Source organism: Panthera tigris, chromosome A2 (genome assembly GCF_018350195.1).
Source record: "Panthera tigris isolate Pti1 chromosome A2, P.tigris_Pti1_mat1.1, whole genome shotgun sequence".
Classification (NCBI taxonomy): domain Eukaryota; kingdom Metazoa; phylum Chordata; class Mammalia; order Carnivora; family Felidae; genus Panthera; species Panthera tigris.
The window spans coordinates 115916346-115936777 of NC_056661.1; the positions used below are offsets into that span (position 1 = coordinate 115916346).

At 43.3% G+C, this 20432-nt stretch overlaps 1 protein-coding gene across 1 annotated transcript in view; it reads right to left on the reverse strand.

Annotated features, from left to right (window-relative positions):
• Positions 1-12545, reverse strand: part of OSBPL3 (oxysterol binding protein like 3) — a 177754-nt gene extending 165209 nt beyond the window's left edge. The window contains exon 1 of the mRNA XM_042968434.1: positions 12259-12545. The gene's annotated coding sequence lies outside the window, so the exon portion shown is untranslated. The remainder of the gene's footprint in view (positions 1-12258) is intronic.
• Between the last annotated feature and the right edge of the window lie 7887 nt (positions 12546-20432).

Genomic DNA, 20432 nt, shown 5'->3' on the forward strand with positions numbered 1-20432 from the left:
CTCCCTCTCTCTCTCTCTCTCTCTCTCTCCCTCTTCCTCTCCCTCTGCCACTGCATCACTGTGTGTGTCTCTCTCTCCAAATAAATTAATTAATTAAACAGAAATGCAATCAATATCGGTACATTGATTTTATAACCTCCAACTTGGCTGAATTTGTGTATCAATTCTAGTAATTTTTTTGGTGGAGTCTTTCAGGTTTTCTACATAGCGTATCATGTATGCCTTTGGACGTAGTTGTTTGTTCTGTTTTTTTTTTTTTAAGTTTACTTTATTTATTTTGAGGGGTGGGGAGGGGCAAAGAGAGAGGAAGAGAGAATCCCAAGCAGGTTCCGTGCTGTCCAGTGTGGAGCTGGACACAGGGCTCAATCTCATGAACCATGAGATCATGACTTGAGCCAAAATCAAAAGTCAGACACTAAGCCGACTGAGCCACCCAGGCACCTCTTGACATAGTTTAAAAAAAAAAAAAAAAAATCTGGCCCTGCAAACATTATATGTAGTCAAATGATTCAATCTTTTGTTTTATAAGGTCTAGATTTTGTGTCATATCTTGAAAGAATTTTTTAACGCCATTATTATTAAGATGACATTTTGGTTTTTTTCCGAGTTATTTCAATGCTAAGGTTTGCATCCATGTGGAATTTATTTTAGTGGAAGTTACGAGGTAAGGCTCTAACATTTTTACCTGATTGTACCAACTCTGCTTATGATCTCCCATTGGATCCTATTTGCCTTCTCCCTCAACCCCGTTCCTCAGATCCCTGGAGTTCCAAGGGGCCGTCATCCTAACCTTCCAGCGTTTCTGAGTGATCTTTCGTTTCTTCTCCATTATTACCACCCCAGTTCGGGCTCACCGTGCCAGCACTCCTAGCCTCTGACGTTCTCCACCAGCTATAGAATACTTCCTCAAAGATAGCTCCCACCATGTCACCTCCTTGTTCACTGTCTACAAAATGAGACCAGGATCCACTCCAGTTGGGCCCCAACCTACCTCTCCATTCTCATATCCTGTCACTTTTCCCATAAAAAACAGTCTACTTTTCCTTAAAACAGTCCTTATCATCATACTAGAGGGTTCCTCACTCCTTAAAAATGCTACACCCTGACTCATCCAGCATTCTCGGCAGGCTGTGCTTTCTACATAGTCCTCTGTTCCCTTCCTTTGTCCCAATACTATGTGTCCTTTGAAGCCTGGCTCAAATGCCCACTTCTCTGCAAAAGCACCTCACATTGCTCTTTCTGCGCTTCTCCAGCATGGCAATACCTTGTTCACAGCAAGGACCACCCCTCCTTGTCTCTCACAATGTTCCTTAAGAGCAGTGGCTGTGACCAATTAATTTTTTCATGCTCCCTGCTTCTACGTAGCACCTCATGCACAAGAAATTGTTTTTAATGAAATGAAAATGCCTTTAGTGTATATCAGAATCACCCGAGGGGCTTGTAAAAACACAGATTGCTGGGCCCACCTGCAGAACTTCTGATTCAGTAGGTGTTGGGGGGGAGGCCCAAGAATCCACATTTCTAACAAGCTCCTGGGTGATGCTGATACAGCAACTGCTAGAACCCACTTTGAAAACCACTGCCTCAAACCACATCACAAACCTCAAATTGAAAGCCTTTAGAAACTAGGACACAGTATGTCCAAAAATCTCATGGAGAAGGAAATCTTCTCAGGCTGGGTGTCATTTAGATATGGGTAGATTTTTTCTTGTCCATCCAGTTCATCCTAAAAAGGTAGTGAATGGCCCATGACCACCAAGGTAGAGACACTGCTATAATTAGATCCATTCTCTGGCTCCCAGTCCAGTGCTCTCCCCGCATTGAGGGGCCCTCTGGTCAAGGGCCTGGCATTAGAAGCAGAATGACCAGACTGTTCCCTTAGGGAATGTGAGTAAACTACTTAAGCCACTCTAGGCCTGTGATGGTCAGGGGTTGAGTGGAAGCAAAAGAAACCAGCCTGGCAAATGAAACCGAACACAGTATCTTGGAAAACTACCAGTGTCGCGAGCACGCTATGCAGGCGCACATACAAGTTGTGTCTTTCCACCATGTCGGTTTTATTCAATCCTAAAGCAAAGTTAATCATAATTATAAAGCAGGTTCAGGATTCCAAACTCAGTGACATTTCACCATGTGATTAAACCTGCCTTCTTACGCAGCACACAGAGCAGAACCTAAGACAAACCACACAACAGACAACAGAAGGGTGTAGGAAGTTAACGAACCAAATGTGAAGTCAATCTGCGAGCATGTAGTTGAGATAAGGCCTTGGGCAGGCCCAGGTCAGCTCTGGGCACTAACTGCTTATTATGTTCAAGCAGGAAGGATCTCGGTTCTTTTCAGCAGCAGTTGTCTTTTTTTAAGGGGTTAGGACTGAAGGATCTGACAGTTTGCTGCAAAAATCCTCCCCTTTTTAAAGGGACTGAATCGGTCATGGGCCCCTGCAGACCTCCTCCGTTTCTGTTTGTTATCAGTTCTGGGGTGTCAGCTGATGCTGGTCCCGGAGATACCTCATAGCTGCAGTACCTTTAACTCTTTGCGTCATTGCTTGACTAAGGCCCCTGCTTGACATGTGAGACTCCATTTTGCTCTCTACAACCACTTAAAGGAATTTAAGAGGAGGCTGGAGAGGCAAGCACTGGCATAGCTTCCTGGGAATGGAAGCCAGGCCACAACAATGTGGTACAGACAGGAATGGACCCGTCAGGACACACCCTCAGCAGCAGAATCTCCATGGCCCTTGGCACTCACCCAGAGTCCAGCAAGAGGCATGTGACTGGCCTGGCTCACAGGGCCACCCATGGCCAAGGAGAATGGAGCCCTGGTTCTGGACTCAGCAAACTATAGGCAAAGAAGTGATTCCTCAAATGGAAATCAGGAAGGGTAAGTGGATGTTGGACAACTAAAGAGCAAGTAATCGCTCCTGAGCCTCTGTTCAGTCATTGGTAAACTAAGATGATGATAGCCACCTTACAAGTTATTGAAAATCTAACAAGATAGTATAAGCAAAGCACTTGGGCTGGCATGCGGTTAAGTGCTTCACAGTTACTAGGTGCCATTGCTATTTTCATTATTCTTTGTAATTATATGCCTTTAAAGGCAGCATGGCTCCAAATTCCCCAATGACTCCAAAGGACACCTCAGTTAATTCTATAGACAGCAGAAATCTGCTTGAAGCAGTCCTGAACCTGTGAGGAAAAAACCCACATGGGTCTTCCCCATATTCTTTGAGGCTTTCAAATACCCCACACTCACTGCATCTCAGATGCTAGACAATGGAGCAACTCTAGAATTTGAGCCAGCAAATGACTTTAAGCTACTTTCATGGCTATGCTAGAGAACAGATTGTTATATCTCATTCAGTTTCAGTTACAAAGGTGGTAAAAACTCAACTTTGGATTCAATTCCCAGCAGCAAATAAACAAACCTTGTGTAGCAACAAAGAAAGCAATTCAAAAGCTCAGGACAGGCATTAAACCCCTCCTTCTAGTCAGTTCCACCTGGCCTCCGGCAAGCAGTACAAAGACACAAAAAGGGTAAGATTTTGCTTGGACCATCATCCTCGGAGGATCCCGAACCCCATTCTCTCCCCTCCTCCTTCTTCAGACAATCAGCAGCCTGAATCATGACCTACAGAAAAATAGAACTTTCCTCCCCAGGGCCCCAATTAAAATCCAGACTCATTCCCTTTGAGCCACATATCCGCACTGTAACAAACAAATTCTCTGTGATTGTTTAATATCTCTGTCCCCTTTGAAACTGTAAGCTCCTCGAGGGGAGGTTCCACGTTTGGACAGTTCATCACCATATCCTATGTACACAATGTGGTACCCGACACAGTGTGTGTCCTCAATAAATAGTTCTTACGTGTCTGAGCAGAAATCATATTCCATGTTTTCATTCCAGGGAGGCATTTACTTCAAGTTTAACAATGTCTGTGAGACTAAAAACATAATATTATTTAGTGAGATTTAAAAAATAACTCTTGCTTCGAAACATGTAAGATCACTGCCCGCTCACAAATGATTTGGGGAAAGAAATTTGTTTTATTAGACTTACACTGTAACTTTACATTTCCTGTATTATAACATTTGATACCAAGAAAGAAAATAAGTGTGGGAATCTTTAATGGCACTATATTTTAATACATATGTGGAGAAATGTTATATTGAGAAAAGTGACCCACACATTTTTGAAAAATCAGGTTTTAATATGTTAACTGTAGAGAGTAAACAAAATAATAAACTTGATTTTATACTGACAGTCACAAATCCCTTGATGATCTCTTGGGCTGTTCATGGTGATTTAATTCTGTTCTGCTTACAGTAAAGCTATTTTTCAATTCAGGTCCACTCTCTAGGAGTAAACACAGACATTCAGAGAGCAACATGATAATCATCTAAAAAATTTTATATGAAGGCAATGTGTTTCTCAGCTGTAAATACATGTATTGCTATTTAAGAATCATATTCCACTCATATTTCAGGGGTCTTGGGGAGCCTAGAAACAATCACATTCTGACTCACAAACAAACAAATTTAGGCAAAGTGATTATAAATCAAGTCCAGAAAAATTCAACTTCAGGCTATAAACACTATGACTAAGAACAATGAAGTTACCATTGCATTTTCTGTATTTCTCCAAGATGAAGGAAATATTTAATCAACTTTAAAACAAAAGAATCAGATAAATAACTAAAGGAACAACTCCCTCATGCTGCTATTCCATCTATTATAAAAGAATTTTTAAATTTTCACATACAAGCAGCCCAGGAAGGGCTGTACAAGGCTACAGTCTGCCTGTTTTAAGCTTCTACAAAGAATGATCTTTGAATAAATCCATATTTATCAATCTTTTCACATAAGAGGAATCATTTCCAAAAAATATTTTACTTCAGACTTTTTTTTTAATTTTTTTTTTTAATGTTTATTTAGTTTTGAGAGACAGAGAAACAGAACCTGAGTGGGGGAGGAGCAGAGAGAGAGGGAGACACAGAATCTGAAGCAGGCTCCAGGCTCTGGGCTGTCAGCACAGAGCCCGACGTGGGGCTCGAACCCATGAACCGTGAGATCATGACCTGAGCCAAAGTCAGATGCTTAACCAACTGAGCCACCCAGGCGCCCCTACTACAGACTTTTAAAAAAATTCAAATGTCTGATTTTAACTTACGAAAAATCTCCAACATATGCAAAAGTATACAGCAACACTGTCTCAAAAGAAATGTAATATGACCCATATATGAATTCTAATTTTTAAGAAACCAGTTAAAAAAAGTAAAAGAAAATAAGTAAAATTTGTTTTAATTATATATTATCATAATATATCCAAAATATTATCATTTGAACATATAAACAAAAAATATTGAGATAATCTTATTCTTTTTTGCACTCTTTGTATATTACCCATACTGTATATCTCAATAAGGATTAGCCACATTTCAAGCGCTCAACAGCCATTTGTGGCCCATGGCTGCCCTAGTAAACAGCTAATATAGACAATAGTACTAAAAATCTTCATGAATTCTCCAGACAGCTAACAGACACATGAAAAAATTCTCGACATCACTCATCATCAGGGAAATACAAATTAAAACCACAATGAGATACCACCTCACACCAGTCAGAATGGCTAACATTACCGACTCAGGCAACAAGAGATGTTGGCGAGGATATGGAGAAAGAGGATCTCTTTTGCATTGTTGGTGGGAATGCAAGCTGGTGCAGCCACTCTGGAAAACAGTATGGAGGTTCCTCAAAAAAATTAAAAATACAACTATCCTACGACCCAGCAATTGCACTACTAGGTATTTATCCAAGGGATACAGGTGTGCTGTTTGAAAGGGGCACATGCAACCCCATGTTTATAGCAGCACTATTGACAATAGCCAAAGTATGGAAAGAGCCCAAACGTCCATCGATGGATGAATGGATAAAGAAGATGTGGTATACATATACAATGGAGTATTACTCGGCAATCAAAAAAGAATGAAATCTTGCCATTTGCAACTACATGGATGGAACTAGAGGGTATTATGCTAAGAAAAATTAGTCAGAGAAAGACAATCATATGACTTCACTCATACGAGGAATTTAAGATACAAAATAGATGAACATAAGGGAAGGGAAGCAAAAATAATATAAAAACAAGGAGGGGGACAAAACATAAGAGACTCTTAAATATAGAGAACAAACAGAGGGTTACTGGAGGAGTTTGGGAAGGGGGGTGGGCTAAACGGGTAAGGGGCATTAGGAAGACACTTGTTGGGATGAGCACTGGGTGTTATACATAGAGGATAAATCACTGGAATCTACTCCTGAAATCACTGTTGCACTATATGATAACTAACTAGGATGTAAATTAATAAATTAATTAATATTTTTTTAAAAATCCCATGAATTCATCACCCAACTTCCATAATCATTAACTCATAGACAGCCTTGTTTCCTCTAAACTCTCTCCCCAACCTCAGATTATTTTGAAGCAAATGCTAAAAATCATAGCATTTCATCCATGTTCAAATTTCCTTCATCTTTTTTTTTTAACAGTTGTACATTTGTTCAAATTGGAATCTAAACAATCAACTATGAGGATCTCTTTTTAATGACATTTTTGATGACACCAACATAACAGGAGTTGTACTTTTAGTAAAATGCTTCCTTCATTCAGATGTTTATTCCACATCTATCTTGCGTCAAACACTGGTCTAGTCCCAAGACACAACCACGAACAAGACTCAAAGGAACTTGTGGCTTAGTTCCTGCCTGCACAATAGGACCACTCAAGGAAGCTTTAATAAACAATAACAGTTCCATCAATGGGCAAATGGATAAATAAAACATGGTATTACATACAATGGGGGCATTATTAGGCAATAAAACCGAATCAAGTACTGATTCATGCTGTAACAGAGATGAACTTTGAATACAATATGTTTGCTGATAGAAGCTACACACAAGACCACAGAGTATGATTCCAATTACATGAAATGTCCTGGATAGGTGAATCCATACAGACATAAAGTAGGTTAGTGGTTTCAGGGTGAAAGAAGAGACTGCAGATAGGGGCGGATTTCTTTGGGGGGGTGACAAAATGTTTTGAAATTAATTATGGTGATAGTTACACACCTGTGAATATACTAAAAAATCATTGATTTGTATACTTTAAGTGGGTGAATTGTATAAAATATGAAAATCTCCATAAAGCTGTTATTTAAAAATAAGTAACTAGATAAAGTATGTTACACACAATGGAATACTATCCAGCTATAATACAGAATGAGAAAAGTCCTTTAAAACAAAATAATTCCAGTGACCAACCCTCCTTACCCCCAGCCACCTGATCCAGAAGCTTAGGGAGTGGGGCCTGGGTAGGGAAAATTTTTTAAAAGATCCCTAAGGGATTCTAATGTAAGTCAAACAAGAGTCAGCGGTTTCAAGGAAGATTCAGTCAAGTGATCAACAGTTACAAAACGGTATGATAATGGCTCTCTATAAAATGGGTAGGCAGAGTGGCAAGAGTGTTCTCCAACTTTAACTTGGAGGTGGGAGAGGAAGACTTCTTGCAAGTGACATCCACGCTGAAATGTGATGGACGAGTGGGAATTAACCAGGTGAATATGGGTGAGAAAGAAGAGATTACAAAGAAGACGTAAGTTTGTGCAAAACGGGGAGGCCAGAGCACATTATGCATAGCCCTGGGGATACAGGCAGGGTGCTGCATTTAGTTCAATGTGACTGGAAACCACAGAGCAAAGTGATGAATGATGAACTGTGAGCCAGAGGTGATTCACAAAGGTTCTGGTAAATCAGGTTACAAATGTGAAATGCTCATTTATCAATAAAAAATTGACCAAAATATAGTTCAAATTCCATAAGTTTTAATTCATTTTTAATAACACCACCATATATATGAAAAAATAGTGCATATAAAAGGCATTTATTCTACAATGTTTATTTGTGAATGGGTCTGAGATCTCCTTACAATATCTCCAAGGTGAAAACAATCAGAATAGGTACTTCCCCAGGGATTTAAATAACTAGGATTTCTTTTCATCATAAGTTGATGAAGGCATTACAATATTGTGGATCAAAAAGTAGGAAACAAATGCCACATTCCAATTACATTTTTCACAGAATATTCTAACAGAATATAACCAAATACAATCCTTTCATATTCTCTTTTTAATTGAGCACCTGCTGTGGACAGGATACCACACTTAGTGATCTGAGGAACAGAAATATGAGGAAAGTGTACTAGCTGTGCTTTTAAGGCATTTACAATCTAGTAAGGGAAGCAATACATTTGAATAAATAACTAGGCCAGGAGGCAGAGGGGTGGGGGGATTGCTTGGGTGGGCGGAGGTAGGAAAGGAACAAAGTACTAAAGGAAAGAAAGAAGCCAACATATTCAGTGGTCAGAAACTAAACTGAGGGCTCATTTTTTTTTTTAAATGCTGTGAGAGATTAAGTTCAAAGACTATTGTGGCAGAAGTGGCTTATGAGTTCAGCCTTTAAAGAGTTGGTTTTTCACAGCTAGAGACAATGAAAGAGCTTTCTAGGCAACGAGAGTGTATGGGCCAAGGCAAAATGTTCAGTTGCTGAATAAAGTGCTCAGTTGCTGCCGGTGCACAGAGTTGGGGAATGAAGGGGGAAGGCGGCCCTGAGCCCAGGTTGCAGAATCCTGACTATAGGCTGGGGACTCTACACTTAAATGGGAAGGGAAAGGACTTGGCGTTTCAGGCTCAGATCCACCTGTATTAGCTGTGAAGCAGCCTCATCTGGAGCACAACTTTTCCAACCCTGACCCGGAATTATAATAACAGTGCCTGCTCTGGTGTTGCTCTGAGGATTAAAGGTAGTAACTCATATACAGCACACATGACAATAGGGCACAAGACGTTTGGCAACTACTGCTGCTGTTATTAATGTTATTACTATTAACTATAGAAGCCACTCAGGAAGTTTTAGCCACATAAGGACAGCACTTAAAGCATTGACCTGAATGTGATATGAAGGAGACACTGTAGGAGGAAAATCTGCCTGTAAGTAATGGTAGGACAGTGCAGCAGTCCCTAAGACCCCGAACTGAGATGGTGCAGGGGGAATGGGAATGGATCCGTGTGAAAGATGCTGAGGAAGAGAGGGACGAGAGTTGGGGTGAGCTTAAACATGGCCTGAACAGTAGTGACTGGAAAGTCAAGAGGGAATTTTCCAGAAGAAAGGGGTTAAAAAGCGGATGAGTAAGATGTAGACAGAAAAGAAATTCACAGAGAACTAGACAGCTCTCAATTATGCCTGGAAGGCTCTATCTTCCTTCCTATGCACCCACCCATCACTTCTGTGGACATTCTGGGTTGGAGGGTTCCCCAACCCTCGCTGGAGTGCTCCTAAAATGGAATTAACCATTAAGAAAATATAGTACTGCCAAGAGGCACATTATAAAACTGGATTATCCAGACTCTCATGCAGGGAAAAATGTTATATTACCCTCTAAAATGGGAATGGAAGAAGAAAAACAAATGATCGCAAATTCCTTTCCACCCTATTTTGCCATTAGCCCTTTAGGCATGGTAACCTTAAAACTCTTATCTAACTTCTTGCCCTCAGTTTTATTACAAGAGTACAGAGCTGAAATGCAGTTATTTTACTAAAAGGTTGCTGCAGAAGCTTTTAGAATTAGTAGTGATTTCTGACTCTCCTCTGTTCTACATATGGGAACAGAGGAACTAGCTGTCTTTCCAGCACTTTCCTTAAGAAGCATAAAGCATTACTGCGTTCAAAGTTCATTTACCACAGTGAATAAAACCCATCAGATTTCTCTTCAGATTTAAGTGAAAGTTTCAATTTAGATTTAGGTGGAAGAAGAATTTCCTTCCCTTTTATATTATTAAAAGTCCCCCATCTACCAAGCCCACAAAACCATAAACTCAACCACAAAAATCAATGGCAGTAAGAGTCTCAACAATTCAGAAAATAGTACAACTAGACACTTGACATTGTCAGTGATAACTTTATAGCCCAACCTCACATGGTTTTAATATATTGTATCATTGGACCCTATCATAAGTTAACAACTAATTAAACAGTGGGAACAGGAGAGATTTCTATGTAGTAGAACGATCTAAAGATTTAGAGTCAGAAAAACCATTGACAAAACCGAGCTCAGCAATTTACTATTGACCCTGGGCATGTTCCTGAACCTAGGCTGTGGTTTTTTGATCTGAAAAAACGGAGACAACCTCACAACATTGCCTATAAGATGGTAAAAATTAAATGAGATAATACAACCTACTGCAGCCTGGTAGTATCTGTCCTACAACATAACTATTAGCTATTATTGAAACTGTTACCTCAATGATAAAGCAACAAATATTCTTTTGGCTAAGCAATAGTTTTGTCACAAATAAAGTTAAACAGAGGCACCTGGGTGGCTCAGTCCGTTGAGCGTCTGACTCCAGATCAGGTCATGATCTCACGGTTTGTGGGTTCAACCCCGGCATCGGGTTCTGTGCTGACAGCTCAGACCCTGGAGCCTGCTTCAGATTCTGTGTCTCCCTCTCTCTCTGCCCCTCCCCCACTCTCACTTTGTCTCACTCTGTCTCTCAAAAATAAATAAACGTAAAAAAAAAAATTTAATAAAAAAAATTTAAAAAAACAAATAAAGCTAAACATCTATTGGTTTTAATGGTGAAAAATACATTTTAATTTCTTGGAAGTGGTCCAGCACAACAGAAAACGGAATGGAATTCTCGTTCTGCCAGGATAATCCTGGGGAAATTGGTTAACCTGCTAGAGCCTAACGTCCCATCTGCTTAGAAATACCTAATAATAACATTACAGTAATGTTTAATGAGGTAATCAATATAAGTTCCCAGCACATATCCAGTTCTTAGTAGGTACTCAAACAATAGTAGTTACTGGTATTTGTTAATTTTCTGAATAGAAAAAAAAAAAAAAGGATAAAAAAGCATGAAAATCAAAACCAGCTATGTAATCACCATTCTTCATATTTTACAGAGAAGTTTTTATTCGTTTCTTGCAGGCACTGTTGTTGACTTTGGGGATGCAGCGATGAACATGACAAAGTCTTTGCTTTCCTGGAACTTCCATTCTGGTAGGGGAAGCCAGACAGTAAACAGCCCAAGGCGATCGTTTCAGAGCTATGAGGAACACCAAACTGGGAAGGGGGGTGGATGCTAGCAAGCTGCGGGGGGGGGGGGGGGGGGGGGGGGGCGGTTGGCGAAGGGGAATCGTCATTGAGCTAGGTGCATTTCTGCCCAGGCCTGCGTGAGTGGTCTCCTTTGGCCAGAAGGGGGAACTTCAGTATGATGCTTAGGGGTAGAGTGTGGATATCAGAAGTCAGACCTACATTTTTTGCTGTCTGTGTGAGGATCTCTTTTGCAGCTGCAGCTTAAAATATTTCTAAACGACTCAACCCAGTTCTCAAAATCTGAGGCTCAGTGCAACATCAGCGGGGGAGGGGGAGGCGGTGGAGGCTTCGGATGCACTTCAGCACAGACCCCTTCAGATGCACAAACTTTACAGACCCCTCGGCTAAGGGGTTCCGACTGAGCCTGGTAGTTTGTGAAACGGGGTTGGAAGAGTACAAGTGTGCAGAAGGTGGCTGGCAAGTTCATTAACCCGGTTAAGAAGTATCTGAACGATCTACCATTATGCCCTCCGATGACTCTAGAGGCTGCAAACGCTTCCCAGGACGCTGGAAGGCCCGAAGGGGCGGATGCCCTCAGCCGGGAAAACCGGGAGTGGGGCGGGCCGAGCCAGGGGACCCAGGCGAGCCGGGCGCTGCAAGGCCAGCGTCGCCCGCGTCCCCCCAGCACGCCCCATCCCGCGGATGTGGTAAGGCCGCGCGCTCGGCACACTTAAACAGGTTTCCTGTGCCTCTCGCCCCGGCGCCACGCCTCTCGGCTGCCCAGGACAGCCTCTCCGTGCCGAACCCCCCGGCGCCCGGACCCAGGCCCCGGCGCTCCGAGCCTTCTCGCCGTCGATCCTGGCCAAACCGTCCCTCCCAGGACGGAGCTCCAGGGTGGGCAGCACCCCGGCCCTACCTCCCCGGAAGCTGGCGCCGGCCCCGACAGCAATCTCTCCTGCTCGGGGCTGCCCCACCAGCCAGGAGCGACAGGAGGCAGACTCTGGTCCCACCGAGACTGTTGGCGCCCGTCAAACCGGAGTCCTTGCGAGCCAGCACCGCCTCTGGCCCTCACCACCCCAGAACCCTTCTGGCGAGCTTCCCGGCGCTTACCTGCACGCTCCGCCGTCGGGGACTCCGCCTAGTTCTCCGGTGCCCGTCTCCCGGCTTCGCCCGCAGACCCGGGAGGAGGCAAAGCCGGCTTCTCCGGTCCCCCTGCAACGCGCAGCTGACAGTTCCCGTGCCAGCAGCAATAGGCGGCGGCCGGGACGGCCACTAGCGGATGGACAGCGGGGCCGGAGTTCGCGCCGCGTACTGGCCGCCGTGCGCTGGGGTCCCCGGCGATGCCACGATTGCTGGCGCTGCGGACGCGCAGCGGGTTCCCAGTACTTTGCCCAGAACTTCTCCGCGCCGCCAGTAGATTAGCGCGAGGAGCACCACCAGGGGCGGGAGCGAGGAGGAGGAGCCTTCGGGGGCGGAGCCACACAGAGGAGGGCCGCGGGAGGCGTGGCAAAGTGACCACACTCCCACCAATCGGGAGTCGACCCGAGGAAGGAGGTGGGGCGATGGTCTCGTAAAAAGCGAGCGGTTTCCATGACGCAGTCGGGGCAGTTGGGACCCCTGGTTTTCCGCAGGTGGGAAGGGCGGAAGGAGGGGAGAGCTGCAGCAGCGTCAAAGAGGGGCTACTGGCAGCTCAGCGCGCAACCTGCGTGCTGTAGGAGCTCAATAAATGTTGGTCGAGTGGCATTTCCAGGACAGGGAAGGAGGGAGAAGAGAGGGCGGTGTGGGAGGGGCTTAAGGAGAATGTTCCTGGGGATACACGTGCGAACAGGCAAAGAGGACTCCATCTCTTGAGGAAGTCAGAGGCAAAGGGATTGAGAACGGAGAAAAAACGTGGTGAAGGGAGGCTTGCAGGCATTGGACGACGAAGAGCAGAATCGGTGTGGGACCCCGCCCAAGACAGTGACCCTAACATCCAGAGGCAGTGGCGCAGATTGGTGCCGGGGCCCCAAGAGAAGACCTGAGGGGAGTGTAGTTGTTTTGTTTTATGCTGTTCCTGTGCAAAGGGGAAGGAAGAGAGAGCATCATCGTTACAATTAAAATGCCAGAGCCCCTTGGTAGACAAGGAAGTCCACCCGACTTAACTGCCCAGTCGCTCCTCGGCCTCCTTTGATCCTAGCGTGAATGCAGCAACTGCTCACCTGGGGTCAGTTTGGAGCCTGCAAGATGTGCGAGTGCCGCAGGTGGCGGGGTGGAAAAGGAATGACCAGTTACGGGGTGCCTGACTATGTGCGCCTGAAGCAGATGTGGCCTTGCTTCAGGGATAGCGGCACACCAGGTTCCTGCTCTCAAGGAGCTTACGTCTTGGTGGGGAGACATACCATAAACCAAGAACATACACAAATATAAACAAACGGGAAAGTACTGATGAACTATGAACACTGACGCAATTGCTAAGCAGAGTTTTCCTAAAGTGTTGATGTATGAGACAGGGAGCTGTGAAATGCCCTGAGGGCCTCTTGGAGGAGGTGGCTTTTTTTTTTTTTTTTCCGGGTAAGAGGTGCCACACCCCAGTCTCCGGGAAGAGCGTTCCAGGCAAAGGAAAAGGAAAACGTAAGCTGTTTAACTTCCCTGAAGACCCATGTAACTAACCTGCCTGACCGAGCTGAACAAGGAGTGTGGCTCGCTAGGCTCCGTGCTTGGCACAGACTACAGGCTCCAAAATGTTAAATTCCAGCGCCACACATGACCTGTGGCCCTCGACGTATTTCCAGTCTCCCAACTACCCCAAACTGAAATTTTTAAGTCTCTTGCCGGAGCCACACTATTCACATGTCATTCGTAGCTCTCGGTTTTTCCGCTCTCTGGAACCGTCCCCGTCGCGGAATGTCTGGGACTGTCAGTTTTCGATGTGGCAGGCGGCGAGCGAGGTTGGGAGGCCGGACACGCGGCAGAACGAACTGACTGTGCTGCTGCCCTCGTCGGACACACTGAGAACCTTAGCGGAGATCTCAAATCTTAGTGACTCGGGAATTCTTAAGTCACCCCCCTCCCCCACCGGCACCCGAGGAACGCCAGGTGGATGAACTTGTCTGGCGGGTACCCGGACCATTCATTCCGAATTCAAGGAAGCACCAGGCCCACGCCCCTCCCGGAATGTCTGAGAAGCCCAGACTTTGTTTTCCCAGTCCTTCCTCCATTTTTCGGTGATTCCTCTCCGACAGAGAAGCTCGCTCTTTCCTCCTCCTCCAAGCTCTTTTTCTTTTTTCTTTTTTTTTTTTTTTTTTTCTTTTTTCATTTCCTCTCTCCACCTCCCACTCTTCGCCCTGTTTCATTAGCATTGTTTTTTTCCCTGCGGGAGAGAAGCCTTAAATCCTAAAGGAAGTGATTTGCATAGGGCGTCATTGTTGAAACTAGCTTACTGTTCTTGGCTTTTTCTTCAATTTCTTCCAAATTCACCAAGTGTGTCTATTTGTTTTTTTCTATCCGTACTTGAGGCAGTTAATTGGACAGGATGAGAGAATTATTCATATTCATATTGTCCCCTGCCTCCAAGAAAAAAAAGGAATAGTACTGTGCCTTTTCATGGTTTCATTTCCTCTTCTCCTAAACAAGCTTCCAGGCTTACCAGCTCCTAAAACACAAAAAGAAAAAAAAAAAAAAAATTGAAGTTGAATACCACGCGGAGCTAATTATTCTTGAAAAAGCTCATTAATGTCCTAAATTAGCTTTCTCCTCAGAGTTTTATTTTAAAGCAAGGATCTGAATGTCTACTCTGGTAGAGATCAATGGTGCCATAGTAAGAGCTTCTAAAGACCTTCTCCTTTGAACTGTTGAACAAATACTTGTTATCTTTGGAGACATACCCACCACGGTGGGAATTTTGCAGAGCTGGCTGAATGTTCTAAGCTTCTGAAATTCATAATAGGTAAGCAGACATGTCTTGAGCATACATATTTTGATGGTAAAGGAAGCTGGTGATAATAGAGGCTCATGGTGGGGAACTCCAGAGACCGAATCAAGACGACCTGGGTTCCTGTCCTGCATGGCCACTTCCTGACCCTGAGAGCACCTTTCTTCATTTTCTCATTTTCCTCCTGTGAAATAAAGGCATTGGACTAGATCAGGGGTGACATATTTTGGCTTGTTTGCTGCCACTCCTGTCCATGCCTCAAGCCAGACATCACTATGGAGTCAAGGCTGTCTTTCCCACTGAGTCCAAAAAGGGCCTCAGAATCCTTCTCAACACTGTGCTTTAAGAAGCTACGACTGATAGATCAGTGTCAGCATGTAGGTGATGCAGATTTATCATGCTGGGGTCGTATGATCTTTAAGTTTTTTAAGATTAAGATCTTAAATCATCATAAGATGAGAGCTTCAATCTTCTAGAATGGTGACTCTACGAGACCAATGTGATGAGAAGGAATGATAGGCCATCACCTCATCAATCCCTTTTATGAGGGAGAGGAAGAGTTTCAGCATCTTGACTAAAATCATACAGCCCGTGAGTGGTTAGAGGTTGGGTCCCTACCCTCTTAAAGTGTCTGTCCTCTTTTTACTACTGTCCCCGTCAATGGAAGGTGGAAGAAACACTAGTCCGAAGCAGTATGGCAACCCTCCCCATCCTGTACCCATTTTTTCTTCTCCTTCACTTTAATCTGGAGTATGAATCAAAGTATTTAGTGGAATAGTTACAACACATTCTAAGCATTCTTTCAAAGGTGTTAGTCCTCATGACTAAGGCACAAGAATTCACCAATTCCTCCATTAACTATAGATTGACAGCTTCCTTTGTAAAAGGATCCATTCTTAGCAGGCACTTTAAGAGATCCAAAGATGAATCAGTAGGTGACCTGCCCTCCATGTTTTTATAGTTTTGTCTATTGGACAGATCAGAAATGGATATATATAGCTCTGATACAGGCTGAAAAATGTACCAAAAATATGTTTAGAGAAGGAAGAAATTATTTTGGGAATTGGGAGCAAAGAGTCACTTCCTGCATGTCTTTGTTGACATTTTTAACTTTTTGACCAAAAATTCTTATGTATCACAGCCGAGTTATCCCCCGTAGAGGAAGTTGCGATGTTGTTAGGCTTCCTGGTTTAGACACAGTTTCTGCTTAGTTTAAGTGGATACTATCAGTGCAGCTGAAAGGCACAGTTCCTTCTGACTCTCATAGCATTTGTCATCAGATGTTTAAAATTTCTGGGATGTTCTAGAGGAAGTCTGCTCATCTTTAATGACAACAGTCTAGCTTTCTCCCAAGCATCTGACAGAACCAGTTTTTCACCTGATACCTTGGGAGCATAGGCTAGTTGTAAAAAGGAACATAAAAGGAGTGAAGGGACATCAACGTCATATACATTAAGCCAGTATTTCCTTCAGGACTGAACTACCTCAGAAGTCAGGCTGAGCGTTCCATTATCCATTAAGTACTATCTTCATAGCACACAGACATCCAACAGTAAGTATTCTTTTTTGGTAAATACTAAGTATAATAACAGCCCACACGTATTAAGCATTTATGTAGCAGCCATTGCCGCAGTTAAGCTGCTAAGATGACTGTCACTCCTGCCACCGCCAGGAGGCTGCCTGTCAAACCAGAAAGGCTCGGCAGAACTGTTGGAACCACACCCCTCCTGCTACAAGCCACACCAGCAAACCCCATGCCTCGAATCCTGCTTCTCCTTTGTTACCTCATTTCCCAGTTCATGCCTTGCTTAAAGGTAGCTGGTTGGTACACTCCAAATCCCACTCACAAAAGTAGCTGCGAGGAAGGCTGGGAAATGGGATTTTTGGCTTTCCAGCCTCTGCAATAAGGCACATCAGGAGGAAGTTGGGTAAGACTTGGAGTGAACCAAACCACAGCATCCACCGTGTCTTTTCCTTCAAAACTCCAAGAGTGTTGGCAGAAAAAAGATTTACATGTTATACCTTCTTTGATGTGTTTCAGTTGTTACAGAGTAACCCAGAAGGCCTACTCCTTTACCCATCCCCCTAAATATCCATCTCTGTCTCCACCAACAACACCACTGTTGTCCAAACCACCATCATTTCTTGCCTATATTTCATTGGGTGCATCTTATATTCCCCTCTGGGTTATAAACCTTTTTTTTTTTTTATTCTTCCAGGATGTATTCCCTTCTCATAGCACAGTGTTCCTCCCACAAAAGATGTGTTACAATTGTTTATTGAACAATTGTATAGACCTATTTTCCTCAAAACTATAATCTAAATTCACTGAGCAAGGTAGTAAAATTATATTCCTTTTGTCTGCTAGAACACTTTGGCTTCAATAGAAAGTTCTCTTTTTTCAAGAGAAAACCAATTCAAAATCACTTAAACAAGAAGGAGATGTTTTACCTCCCATAACAGGAAGTCTGTACACATAGTGACTTCAGTGTCGGTTTATTCAGTAGCTCAAACATGTCAGCAATAGACCCAGGTTCTTTCTGTCTTTCTGCTCTGCCAGGTTCGCCCTGAGGGCTTCTTCCTCAGGCTGGATGTGAAGCAGATGCAGCAGTTACCAACATCATGTTCAGAGGCAGAAAGAAGATCCCTTCCTTGAGTCACATGCTATAAGAAGCCTCTGCTACAAGTCCCCCAGCCAGGTGATCTTCATGTTTCATTGGCCAGAATTGGGGCACACGCCCATTGACACTTACAGCAGTCACTGGCCAAGTGTCAGCCATGATTGATTTAGACCACAGGCTCATACCAGAACAATGAAACAAAACAAAAAACTGGAGTTCAATCAGCAAATGTTGTAGAATGTGTTACATTTCACCAATATCCTCTTTCACTAAAACAGAATTATGATCCCCTTCCTCCCACCCACAACCCCATCCCTACCACCCACTGAAGAAGGCTCAGTCTTGGCCACATGACCTACTTCGGCCAATAAAATGACAGTAGAAGCTTTAAGAGCCAGTCCTTGCTTTGCTATGCAAACGTCCCCTTACCATAGGCACCAGCACTATTCCAGTGAGGGCCTCCATCTGCCTGGCAAGATAAAGCGGCAGGAGTCGGACCCAAGTGAGCTGAAATGCTCTCTCAGCACAAATGAGAAATAAACTTTTGTTGTTACGTCGTTGAAATTTTGGAATTGTTACTGTAGCATATCTTAACCCCTTCCTACCGTGATAGCAGGAAAAAGTGGGAGCTAGACACTGAAATGCAACCCAGAGGTTGCTGTGTTTCCTTTCATTCCTAATAGAAAGTATCACCTGTATGAACATAGAAGTGACATGACACAAAGCAGTCCCTTGCGCACAGCAGCTGCCTTAGTTGTGCTTTCCCAACTCTCCAGTCACCAGTCACGGCATCACCGCCCTTCCCTTCACCGGAGTTCACGGCACTTGTTCTGAATTTTCCCTTCTCTTGCCAGTCTCCTCCCATTTGCTGTCAATTTGTCATAAAGGTGACTCACAGGCACATTGCTGCTTCTAAGCCCAGCCACCTGTCAAGGATAACTCCGTAATTCCTGCACAAGTATCCATGCTGGTCTCCCTGCTTACACTCAAATCCACTGGGCTCAGAAATGTTGGCACGCTCTTCTTCATTTACAGTTTTCTCCCCACACACAATTCTACTTCTCAAGAAATAGCCCTCAAAGGCACTTGGGTGGCTCAACCAGTTGAGCATCCGACTCTTGATTTCAGCTCAGGTCATGGTCCCAGGGTCGTGGGATCAAGCTCCATGCCGGGCTCTGTGCTGAACATGGAGCCTGCTTAAGATTCTGTCTCTCTGCCTCCCCGCCTCTGCGCCCCCCCCCCCCCGGTCCTGCCCCCCCACCTCGTGCTTGCTGGCTCGCTCTCTCTCTCTCTCTCTCTCTCTCTCTCACACACACACACACACACACACACAAAAGATTCTCTCTCCTTCTGCCCCTCTCCCCCACTCACACACTCACTCTCTGTCTTTAAAATAATGATAATAATAAAGACATTCTGTTGCAGGTCTCTGTAAAGCCATGTTTGTTTCCCATACCTAACACTAAGTTTTGATGGAAATGCATCAATGTGGTATCATAATCATCCCTGCCTTTTTACCCAGAAAATACTGACCATAGTTTCACTGTTAAACTTTCACTTATGATTCAGAGTCTCTATTTCTTACATTGATTGTTGAAGTGATACAATGATGGCCTCGAGAATTACTGGGATATATAAGGTTATCCACCCTGATGCACACTGATTCCTGGTGCTTTTTGAGTTCTTATATATTAAAAAATAATAATAAAACAATAATAAGAATTTGTTGAACTCTGACCATGTTCCAGGCACTATTCTAAATGGTTAATTCTCATTTAATCGTAAGAGTCCCAAAAGATAGGTACTATTCTCACCACCATTGTAGAGAGTGGCAAAAGTCAGGGAACACATGAATGTTTCTAGCAGCATTATTCATAATAGTCAAAAAGTAAAGACGACCCAAACATCTTTACACTGATGAATAGACAAGCAAAATTTGGAGTATCTATCCAATGGAATATTATTTAACCATGAAATCGAGTGGAGTACTGATAAGATGTCTAGTGTGGTTCAAATTTGAGGAAAACTTATGCTGAGGGAATGGAGCCTTTTACAAAAGACCACCAAAAGAATTGTAAGATTCCATTAATATGGAATACCCAGAATACAGAAATCCATAGAAATCCATGGAATGCAGATTTGTGGTTGTCAGGGACTAGGGGGAGGGGAGAATGGGGAGTAACTGTTTAATGAGTATGAGGTATGACTTCGGACTGATAGGAATGTTTTACTAGTAGATAGAGGTAGTAGTTGCACAACACTGAATATTCTAAATGCCACTGAACTGCTCACCTTAAAATGGCTAGTTTTATGTTATGTGAATTTCACCTCAATAAAGTAATTTTTAAAAAGTCAGGGGACAGGGAAAGAGTCAACATTTTAAAAATGCTGCCTAGAGAAACAAATCATAAAATAAGGAGTGTTACTTTCCCAAGGAAGGCTTTGATGTCTATTGAGAGCAGTTTTAGAGGTTAAAGACATATATATATATATATATATATATATATATATATATATATATATATTATATTTTAATATATACTGACCATAGTTTCACTGTTAAACTTTCACTTATGATTTCACTTATGATTCATATAAAAAATAAATGTACTCTAGGCCATGAGGGAAGCATACAGGGACTGTACAGGGACCTTTGTTTTTAATTTTTAAGTTTTTTCTGGGTTTCAGAAAGCTGGGATTACTAGATAATCAATCCTTCAAAACACTCTTCTCTCTTCTGGCTACATTTATTC